This window comes from Anabrus simplex, chromosome 4 (genome assembly GCF_040414725.1).
Source record: "Anabrus simplex isolate iqAnaSimp1 chromosome 4, ASM4041472v1, whole genome shotgun sequence".
Taxonomy (NCBI): domain Eukaryota; kingdom Metazoa; phylum Arthropoda; class Insecta; order Orthoptera; family Tettigoniidae; genus Anabrus; species Anabrus simplex.
Genome location: NC_090268.1, coordinates 407,398,939 through 407,410,883, shown reverse-complemented (window position 1 = coordinate 407,410,883; position 11,945 = coordinate 407,398,939). Strand labels below are relative to the sequence as shown.

General features: G+C 40.9%; 1 pseudogene; it reads left to right on the top strand.

Annotated features, from left to right (window-relative positions):
• The first annotated feature begins 3,933 nt into the window (after window positions 1–3,933).
• LOC136872303 (uncharacterized) lies at window positions 3,934–11,237 on the top strand (annotated as a pseudogene).
• Window positions 11,238–11,945: the final 708 nt, after the last annotated feature.

Here is an 11,945-nt window from a genome sequence, read left to right as displayed (position 1 = left end):
CCCGTACAAAGAAATATCACTAAAAGGTGCGCGGACTATAAAATACCTCATAAATATACATTTACATTATGCATTGGCGAGGAACCTAACAAGCGATGACATCGAGCTCTTCTTCAGCTATCTAAGACGCCAAGCGGAATAAAATGGCATTATGGTTCGTGTGGCAAAAGAACAAACAGACTGTAAAGGCTGTTTAAAAGATATATTTTCTCCAGCTACTCAAAGTACAACATTGTGTCTTATTCGTTTTCAAGATCGAGGAGCCCTCATATGCCGAAAATCGTCGTCTGTGGCACTTCTGCAGTGAACGACGGAATTTGTCATCTCCGCTATGCAGTACTTGCCCCGAAGAGCTAAATGGTGTACTTTTTTTTACGAAAGATATGTTCAACAGTGAAATTAAGTGTAGAAAGTGTAAAGACGACAAACCACCTATTTTTCTAGTATGAAAATCCCTGAGACCTCTAGTAGACAACATTGCTTCGAGCCACTCAAGTAGAAGAGAGAAAGTTTTGAAACTTGATAAGAAGCCCTTCAAAAGGGAAGTTTTAAAACTTCAATGACATATCCAAGCCAATGCAGCACCGCTCTATAAATAAGTACTGTCAATACTCGCAAAAACATTCAGTTCTTTTTATTTAGGATATAATTTACTTATTGACATATACGGCCATGCGAATACACGGGGGCAAGAACGCGATCCTGGCGGCTGAATGGTGAACTAGGATGCCGCCCGTTCCATGAGTGCATTTCAAGGCCTTGTATTATAGCGTAGGCACGGTCCAAACACACTAGTTCTACTGCGCGCGGGTAGATGGCGTGAGGGTACACTTCCCAGTCTAAATGAAATGAAATGGCGTGGGAACACGTTTTCCAAAGCAATCCATGGCGACGTCATCTGCTTGGCCGAAATAAAATCGAATGGTCAGGTTCTCCTCAATCGATGCTGCTATCAATCGTATAACCCGTTCAGGCTTATCATTTCCTTATCCTGGCTCCACTCGTTCTATTGGGTTGTAACCAGCCTAGAAGCATTTGCTGTCACATGGGCGTTATGATACAGTCATTGACTTCACTAGAGTATGGTTCCAGTGTATGGGACCCTCACCAGGATTACTTGATTCAAGAACTGGAAAAAATCCAAAGAAAAAACAGCTTGATCTGTTTTGGGTGATTTTCGACAAAAGAGTAACGTTACAAAAATGTTGCAAAGTTTGAGCTGGGAAGACTTGGGAGAAAGGAGACGAGCTGCTCGACGAAGTGGTATGTTCCCATCTGTCAGTGGAGAGATGGCGTGGAATGATATCAGTAGACGAATAAGTTTGAGTGATGTCATTAAAAGTAGGAAAGATCACAATATGAAGATAAAGTTGGAATTCAAGAGGACAAATTGGGGCAAATATTCGTTTATAGGAAGAGCAGTTAGGCATTGGAATAACTTACCATGAGAGATGTTCAATAAATTTCCAATTTCTCTGCAATCATTTCAGTAAAAGCTAGGAAAACAACAGATAGGGAATCTGCTAGCCGGGTAACTGCCCTAAATGCAGATCAGTAGTAACTAATTGATTAAATGTGAATTTCGTTTCCAAAACGTGAAATTTCCAGACCACATACTAGAGGACGGTAATATCCTACCTGATCCTGAGAAAGTCTTGGCAATATAAAACCTTAAAACCCCCAGTAATATACTTCAGTTATGACAGTATCTTGGAATGGTGAACTATATAATGAAATTCATCCACGAATCTTGCCGAATTGATCGTACCCTTGTTGACATTGCTGAACAAGAATTACAAGTCTGTGTAGACAGATGTACAACAGGAGGCTTGAGGGAAGATCAAACGTATTCTTACATCTTCTACGAATCTAAGGATGTACATAAAGGGATATCCTACCAGAGTTATAGCAGATTCTTCTTCTTCTTCTTCGTATGGGCTGGGAGCAATTTTAGAGCAGTTTAGATGACAGACGCATTAGTTGCCCGTATGTTATGCGTCCAGGTCCCAGACTATTACGGGGAAAACATGCGCCCAAGTATAAAAAGAGACTTTGACCTTGACGTGGGCGTGTGAGGAGTTCCAGGTTTATTTATTGGGTGCATCCTTTGAATTAAACACGGATCACAAGCCTCTGGTAGAGTTATTGGGAATCAATGCGCGGATACAGAGACTCAGATTGCGTCTGTTGAATTTTGAATTTGATGACAGACGCATTCTGAGTCTAGACAAATTAATCGCTGCTCGCGGATCTCTGTCCCGCGATCCTAGGACGTGAGACACATCTCAGAAGGCGGAGTCTACTATGAACAAATGTTTGGAGATAGCATTGTCCGAGCGCTGCCGTGATCTGATTCTAAATTCCAAGAAATATAACGAGCACAAGAAAATAACGCCGAATGCAAAGAAATTGTCAGAAATATTCTGCATGATAAATGTGAAAAATCGCCAGTGTTTTGGAAACATACATCAGAGCAAAACATCGGGAAAGGCTTGTTAATTAGCGACACGCCTATTTTTATACCGCGAGAGCTTCGTTAAGAAATGTTGGAAAAATGACACTGAGCACACCAGAAACTGATTCAATGCCGCAGACGGGCCTAGGAGTCGGTGTGGTGACCCAGATGCTCAAATGTCGTTGAGCGCATTGTAGCGAACTATAGGATATGTTGGAAAACAAGCAGGAGCTCCATGCTGCACAAACAAATATTTCGATCAAAGGAAGGGTGCGCGGAACCTCTCCAAGACGGCGATAAGTTCTGGATTCGGCATATGTGATGATATGGAACGGTCACTACGAAGTCAGTGTTTCCCCGTTCATACGTGGCCAGGGAAGTTTTGTTCGACGGAGCAGAATATTGCTTAGAGCAGGTGCGGCATGATCAGACGTCATCTAGAACATTAGGTCATAGGAGAGCTATCGATACATTGATGAACTTCCGGTCTCAGCTGTTGAAGACCAAATGGTACACAAGAACTTGGGAATTAGTAGTCACCGTCTAACTCGAGAACAAGATCGAACGCTAAACATCGAAGATTGCCAAACAGGTTTCTAGATTATGTATTATATTGAAAATATATTACATTATATTTATTTATCATTTATTTGCATGTATATTAAATGAAAGTTTCATCTGTATATTACTCATAATTTAAAAAGAATGATGTTTTCTGTATCGGTTGTGTCCACAGTAACAAGGAAATACACTTTTCAATTTTCGTCATCTCTGCATGCATGCATGTATGTATGTATGTATGTATGTATGTATGTATGTATGTATGTATGTATGTATGTATGTATGTATGTATGTATGTATGTATGTATGTATGTATGTATGTATGTATGTATGTATGTATGTATGTATGTATCTTCTTCCACTGCTTTCCCACATCTGTGGGGTTGCGGGTGCGGACTGCGTCGCACATGTGTATTTGACCCTGTTTTAGGCCGGATGCCCTTCCTGACGCCAATCCTATATGGAGGGATGTAATTAATATTGCGTGTTTCTATGGTGGTTGGTAGTGTGGTTTGTTGTCTGAATATGAAGGGGAAAGTGTTGGAACAAACACAAACATGCAGTTCCCGGACCAGAAGTATTAATCAGACGTGATTAAATTCCCTGACCGAGCCGGGAATCGAATCAGGGACCCTCTGACCCGAAGGTCTCAACCCTGACAGTAGGTAGAAGAGGAGAACTCTTGCGCAGGGGCTAATGTGCAAGATAGCGGCTATACACGGTGTCTTATGGAACTAACTCTGGAGAGCTGGCGCAAGGGCTACTGTGCAAGATGGCGGCTGTACATAGGCTCTTATGGAGAAAGCTGGCGAAAGGGAGACATAGGAATTAAGGAGACGGCCTAGGGGTGATTGCGCAAAATAGCGGCTATGCAGGGCTCTTATGGCGAAAGCTGGCGCGGGGGGCTACTGCGCAAGATGGCTGCTATACCCGGGACTAACTCTGGAGAGCTGGCGCAAGGGCTACTGTGTAAGATGGCGGCTGTACATAGGCTCTTATGGAGAAAGCTGGCGCAAGGAAGACAGGACTTAAGAAGACGGCCTAGGGGTGATTATGCAAGATGGCGTCTATACAGGGCTCTTATGGCGAAAGCTGGCGCGGGGCTACTGCGCAAGATGGCGGCTATACTGTATCCGTCCAAACGATGCTTTGTAAGCGTAAATGAAGGTTTGATTTATTTCACGTACAATTATACATGAGTACGCGCAGACGGGGCATCAGCTGGTTGACAGGACGTTCCGTTGTGGGCCGAGCGGAACTAGCTCAAGCGGTCAAAGACCTGGGCTACTTCACAGCGTAGAACACGTCGTGCAGTATGAGTTGAAGAAGGGGACGAGAGAATCATCTTCACTTTATATGGAAGGACGAATCATGTTAAAGTATTGCTTTCTACCAATAAGTACGGAAGGTTACGTCACTTTTGATTCGTATGTTGGGCGAAAAAAGAAGACTATTACAGAATATTACAGTACAGACTACGGGACAGTACAAAATAATGACTTCGCACGACAAGTAGTACCTTACAAACTATGGAACAGTACGGATTATATTCTAGAACAGTATAAATTGCATTACGTTTCAGCCATGACGGTATATCGCACTACATGATGTACATGACATTCATTTTAGTGAAAACATCGAGGCGATAGGACAGTATATTCTGTGAGAACACAGTATTCTTCCAGATTTCGATTGCTGCAGATTCTAGAGTGTTCTAAATAAAGCATCAAGAGGCAACGTGATCGGAGCAATAGATCTGGAAACTTCGAATGTTCTCTACCTCGTTGGTGAACTTTATCCAAGATGTTTTTAACAATTTCGTTTCTGGTCTTCGAATTTGTGGAGATTTTATGATTTCATAGTTAATGTCATGGAAGGAATGATTCAAGGTAAAAGAGAGAGAGGAAGACCTAGACTGAAATATGCAAGACAGATCAGAGATGACGTAGGAGCAGGCTCATGTGTGGAAATGAAGAGATTAGCGGATTACAGAGAAGAGTGGAGAAGACGAATTGCTGCCAACCAATCTTGGGATTGAGAATTAAGAAGAAGTAGAAATTATAACAGGGTATCAATTCAAGACTTTAACGAAGCATTGAGCTACATTGTAGATCGTTGCGCTAGTTAAGTATTTTAATGCACAAAAGTAGTGAAATACAACAGGTGGAGCACACTTCTAATATAAACGTTAGTTTCAGCCAATTACAAGAACTGATTTTCCACCATGGATCGACAAAGCAGAATTTCCAACGAAACTTCAAAAGATCGTCAGTGTCAGTCCATATCATCTGGCTGCACCGAAGTCATAAACTACGAAGCTGAAGATGTGGGGATCCAGCACAATAAACCTGTGCATCTACAATCCGCCATAATTTAGAGAGGACCTGCAGCTACATCTAAGTTCCTGATGCAGGGATCTACATCGAAACCATGAGTATTCTTTAAATATTATCCTTTCTTTCTGTAGATTATTCGAAAGATTGTATTCTCGTGTAAAGTAACATTTTTGCTATTAGATTTTTTTTTTGCTAGTTGCTTTACGTCGCACCGACACAGATAGGTCTTATGGCGACGATGGGAGAGGAAAGGGTTAGGACTGGGAAGGAAGCGGCCGTGGCCTTAATTATTAGTTAGAGGAGTAGTTATTTCATTTTGGTGCCGGTAGAGTAGAGCATGTATTTCATTGATTTATTGATTTATAGATTCATTGATTCATTAATTCATTGATAGGGAATATGAGTTAGTGAAGTTCTTCCGAAGATGGATTACTGGTATATCGGAGGCCGCAATAATAATAATAATAATAATAATAATAATAATAATAATAATAATAATAATAATAATAATAATAATAATAATAATGATGATATGATGATGATAATAATAAAAATTCATCATCCGACATGAAAGCAATGATCCAACTGAAGTACTGATAGAGATTGAGATATCTAAATCTGAACTTAAAGGGCTCTTATTATCAGCCACTGTGCATTTAATAGAGATAGTGTATTTGAAAGTAATAGTCATGGAAATAGAAATAATGGTTAGGGCGAAGTATAATAACGTTGTTGAGATATAAAAGTTTGTGTGGGTGGTAGTTGTATAATGATTTTGTAATGAGGATAATTGACGGCGTAGTGACCGCTAGGGTACACGTTAGTCTTTATGATATTCGTGATTATGGATATAGCCATAGTTATTGTATTTAGGGAATAATAATCATTTGAAACTCAAAAACAAATTTTGGGGATGATTTAAGTTCATATGTCTTCATATTATACTGTTATTCATTGCTATAAGTTATGAACGGTATTACTATAGAGTCTTCAATAAAATCCGAAGGGTCAAGATAATAATAATAATAATAATAATAATAATAATAATAATAATAATAATAATAATAATATTTATACGGTTATAAAATCTATTTTTATAAATGATTGAGGGAATCGTTTGACCATAAGACATTTTGCACCAGTGTGCTCTTGATTTAGGATTTTCTGGTTAGTTTTCACATACTCCTATCGTGATAATTTTTTATACAGCTGGATTTGGAATATTTCTCTGTTAATAATTAATTTTGTTAATGAACGATTATTCGTGACTAGGTGAAAGAATACAATCAAACGTAATCTGAGAAGGAAGGGAATCAGCCAAAGAATTTGAGTGAAAATTATTGTATATTTGTAAAAAAATCGTGCCCAAGAAATTTTGAGTAAAACTTTTATTTTATTTTTTTATGTTTTGCTAGTTGCTTTACGTCGCACCAACACAGATAGGTCTTATGGCGACGGTAGGACAGGGAAGGGATGGGAGTGGGAAGGAAGCGGCCGTGGCCTTAATTAAGGTACAGCCCCAGCATTTACCTGGTGTGAAAATGGGAAACCACGGAAAACCATTTTCAGGGCTGCCGACAGTGGAGTTCGAACCTACTATCTCCCGAATACTGGATACTGGCTGCACTTAAGCGACTGCAGCTATCGAGCTCGGTAAAACTTTTATTTGTAAGGGACAGTCATATAATAGAATTTGAATGGAATTTCTTTGTAAAAGAAATATTTAATATATAATAAGCGAAATGCGCACAAATGTGCAAAGAGTTTAATAGTTATTTGTCTTTACTGTATTCGTTGATTGATCTTGGTCTCTTTTGCACTTAGGTATGTGGTGGCGATCACACACTTCCTCACATGGAGAACACACACACTCATGGAATCGCGTAGCCGCACATAGCTTATGGTGGAAGCCATGGACTGTCATCCTTGTAACTAACTACATGTCGCTGTTCGTAGTTCGCTTCTGTCCATTATCGCTCCAGCATGGCATCCGTGGCATAGAATTCGAGCTCGATTTGGGCTCGTTTCATTCTTCTCTCTTCAATTATCTTTGCGCCTTGCCTTGTGAATGGCAGAACTAGACTGATTCTTAGATCCTCAATATAGAATAGCTCTTTACAAAGTTCGTACACTAATCTGACTATGTTCGTAGGCACACCTAATAATCGCTTTAGAAACATGGCTATTAGTTTCTCTAGAGCCCTAAGGTCAGCTACAGATAACTTTTCCCAAATAATTTCAGTGCCATAGGTGGCAATTGGGCTTATTGCAGCATGAAATAGCTCTATTGCTGTTTTTAAAGAAAGTTTTTGGAGGTCTTTAATACTGTATATCGCTTTGATGGTTGTTGTCGCCCTTTCCTTTATGTGCATTCTGTAGGAGTTGATTGCCATTTGTAAGATTATTCCAAGGTATTTGAAGGAATTCGTTATGTTTAAGTCTCTGTTCTCAAATTTAATTTTGTCCTTTGTTGCAGCTCTTCCTCCTTTTCTGAAGATCATCATTACTGTCTTAGATTTGTTTACCTGCAGATCATTTCCTTCTACCCATGTTTCCAGCATGTTCACTACTTCCTGAAGGTCTTCCAAGTTGGATGACCCAATTACCATGTTGTCAGCATATATGTGTTATGATACTGTTTCACTGAATTCTACTACTTTCGATACGTCTGCAGTTGCAATGTTGAATAGTATTGGACTAATTGGGTCACCCTGCATCACTCCATTGGTCTGGTAAATATCTTGGGAAAGAGAGCTGCCATCACTTATGTTAACTATGTTGTATTCTAGGATGTTCCTCAGAAGGACTGTAATGCCGTGTGTTTCTCCAATCATTTGTGCTAGTTTCTCAATCACTACTTTTCTGTTTAGGGTGTTGAAGGCTTTTGTGTAGTCGATGAATACTGTGTAGTATTTTCCTTTTGGAAATCTTAAGGCCTGTTCTACTTCACTTATTAGGTTCGTTATTGCCTACAGTGTCGAGCGATGTTCTCTGAAGTCATACTGACGTTCAGGGAGGAGATGGTCCGTTTCCCTCACTAATCGGTCCGTGATTATTCTCATAAAGATCTTGAAAGCATTGTCTTCTAGGGCGATGCCTCTAAATGAGTTTGGGTCCATGCTGTCTCCTTTTCCTTTATAGATTGTTTTCTCATGGACCTCCTTAAAGATCTAGGTATTTGTGCGCTGTCTAGACACGCGTTAAATAACTCAGTCCACACTTCTAGGAGTACGTCTTCGGTTGCCTTGATAAGTTCAATGTAGATCCCATCAGGACCAGCAGCTTTCCTGCTTTTGGTTCTTGATATGGCTTGTTTCACCTCATGAGTCGTTATTGGGATTGGGTGCAGGTTGAGGATGTTATTGAAATGGTTTTCCCACACGTCCATTTTTATTGTCGTGGTTTGTTTAACTTGGTTCCGTTTTAAGACAACGGACGGGTTTCTGTTCGCCTCTTCGACTAATTCTTCTGCTTCTTGTTCCTGATGATGTCGTTTTTCACCTTTTAGAGTGAGTTTGTACTTTTTACGTTTCATTGAGTATTCTTTAATGTCCTCTGTTTCTCCGCTATGTCTCGCTTTATGGAGGGCTTCCAGTGTTAAACGTCTTAGTTCATAGTATTCCCTGTCAAACCATGGTTTCGCATTTCTTTTATTATAGGAGACGGTGACTACCTAATGCTGTCTTCTATGGTTTTCAAAGCCAGATCGATGTTGTTGGTTTTAAGGTGGTGCATCGCTTCCTCCGCACCCTCCGTAAGTTCTCCGTCCTGTTTTCAGTTATTTTTCTCGCCAATGTTGGTGCCTTGTTGGTATTTTGTGTTTCCTTCACTGTTGATTTAATTTCAATGTATATCTTAATGGGAATGTGCTTCCTGAGCGGTGTGTTGGCCGACGACCAGAGTCCACCTTGTGATATAGAGCGTAGTGATCTTACCTTGATAAACGCTAGATTTATTGCACATGTACCATTGTTTGTAAAGTACGTTAGAAGCTCTTTTCTATTTACCAGTTTGAAATTCTCTTCTGTCAATAGATTGAAATTAACTCGCTTTTATTGTCTGGCTTGTCTAGTCTGCAGTTTAGATCCTCAGCAATTATAACATTTTCTTCAGATTCAATTAGAGAGACTGCTCGGGCAACTGACCCAAACGCATCTTCCGTCGATGATTGTGGGTGTAAAAAAATTCCTACGATTGTGATATTTGTTGTGAAGAGAATAACCATGATGTCCTCTGTGTGTGTTTTCGTTACTTTGCCCATTTCGTTGTTATAAAGACACCCTCTGAATGTCGACCATCCTGCTTTGGGTTGGCAGAGCGTGCACTCCGTAGTAGCCCGGAACGTCCATGGGCTCAGTTAGGGTTTATGTTAGGATAACTATATCTCTTGTGAAAAGTACTTGACTAGTAGAGATCTTTGCCATGCTTTTCAATCCTTCGATGTTCCATAGTAGGACGGTCAGCTTTTGGCTGGTATGCATTTTATTTTCCTCTGTTGAGCGAGACCCCGTGATGTTGTAAGGGGTGAAATCGATATCTTCGCACTGTGACGTCTTTTGGCCAGAAGGACGGTTCATACGCTTTTTCCTTTTCCTGGAAGTCTATTCCAATCCGGAAAGCTTTATTGCCACCCAGTGTTGTCAACTCTTTGCATGTTATGCTTCCTTGGATTCCTCCGTCTTTCATATGTCGTGTTATATCTTCTGCGGTTGTTGTTTCATGCAATTTCCCCACGCATAGCAAGGTATTTCTTGATCGGGCTTTGAGGTTGCTTGATGATTGGTCCTTTGAACCTGAGGTTGTTGCCTCCTATCCGGTCTATCTTTAGGCAGATTCGATCCTGAGAACAATCCACTGTTGCTTCCATTTGCAAGAATGCCAGTTATGAGTGCTTTGGGAGGAATGAGTGGTTCGGTAAATCTGAGTAACATGAGTCTCACCAACTCTCTGTTTTCCAATCTTGCTGGACTGTCTTTACCATCATTGACAGGAATGGAAGGTGGAGATTTAAGTGGCTCTGGATCCAGTCCTCCTGATAAAAGTAAGGTACGAAAACCATCTGAACCAGAGAGAGGGCACACCAATAACAAACCTCCACCAGCACCTTCTGCATTGTCTAGTATTCCTTCTTCAGCTTTGACATTCTTCTTTCCAAATCCGAGTCTGTCATATACCCCTCTTGGCTTAGGTGGTCTGAATCACTTCTCCATGCAATCAGGTGCTTTATCATCAGCGTAAGACAGCCTGGCCCAACTGTGTGGTTTGCTAAGTGGTAATCTTGGCGTGAGTGGGGTAGTTATTTCTACAACTCAGTCAACCTCTGCGCGAAACAGCAGTCACAAGAACCAGATTCCTTCTTCTCGTGCTGCTACTGTTACTTCATCCTCGTCGTCCTCTGATTCAAATCATCGCCATCAGCGACCTACATCGCGAGAAACATGGGATCGTCGGCAACAACAACAGTTGTAGCAGATTCTTTTGCCACATGGCACACAGTTCTTAGAAAGTCTTAGTCGTGCTTCATCTTTGGATGTGGCTCTCCGTAATGAAAAGAGAAAAGAAATGTCTGAACCTGGTCGAAGTGAGAAAAGATCAAGAGAAGTAGAATGGAAAGAGGCAGAGAATGTTAGTAAAAATGCATTGCTTGACCTTGCTACTCGTTCTGAAGAGAGACCTTAAAACGACTTAAGGGAGAATTAGATGAAAAGGATGTACCTGTGGCAGAGAATCTTATTCGTAACAGTTTATTCGAAATTCCACTTAAGAATGACGAGTAGCTCACAAAGAAATCTCGTGACGTTGAAATGAAGGAAGCACTTGAAAATCTATGCAAGACATCTGTGGAGTTGACTTCATGCATTCACAATGACAAATCAGCTATATAGGGAAATTCTGTAGTTTTGAAGGAGAGGCAGGATTGCCTTTCCAAAATTTCTGTTGAAGTAAGTCAGAGTGATGAACCTTGTGGTAAGTTTGTGAAAGAGGTGGAACACGAAGTTTTTAAAGTAAAGGAATTAGTTGAGGAGAAAGAAATACCAACAGTATCTGAAAAGAGCGGTGAAGGTGCTGTTGATATTGAGACGTTATTACCACCCTCAACTTTGACTAAAGTTAGTGCAAGAATTCAACCATGAGCACCTACTCCCTCGCCAGCATCACCGCCTAAATCGCCTGAAACACCTGTTGAAGTATTCGTACCTACTAAACCCAGTAGGTACTCCACCTGTGAAAGAAAGTGAAACAACACTTATTGACCCATTAACTGCAACAACCGTGAATGAGGTTGTTCCAGAAAGTACTGGAATAGATGAGAAATGTGTTACCCCTCCCCCACAACCAGCAACAACAGCTGTAGGGACCTCAGAGCCAGAGCCTAGTGGAAGTGGGTGGGCTACACGTTCGGGGAGTGGGCGAAGAGCACGTTCTGGCAAGAAATCGAAGCAGACTGCTAAGTCAGGGGAATATGAGGAGTTGTCTGTGGTGGAACGTAAAGCCTCCATAGTAGTGCTGGAACAACGGCGGCAGCAGCGGCGGCTAGAGCGGCAGCAGCTGCACGTGCCAGCCAAGAAAACAGCGAGAGCACCAAAGATAAC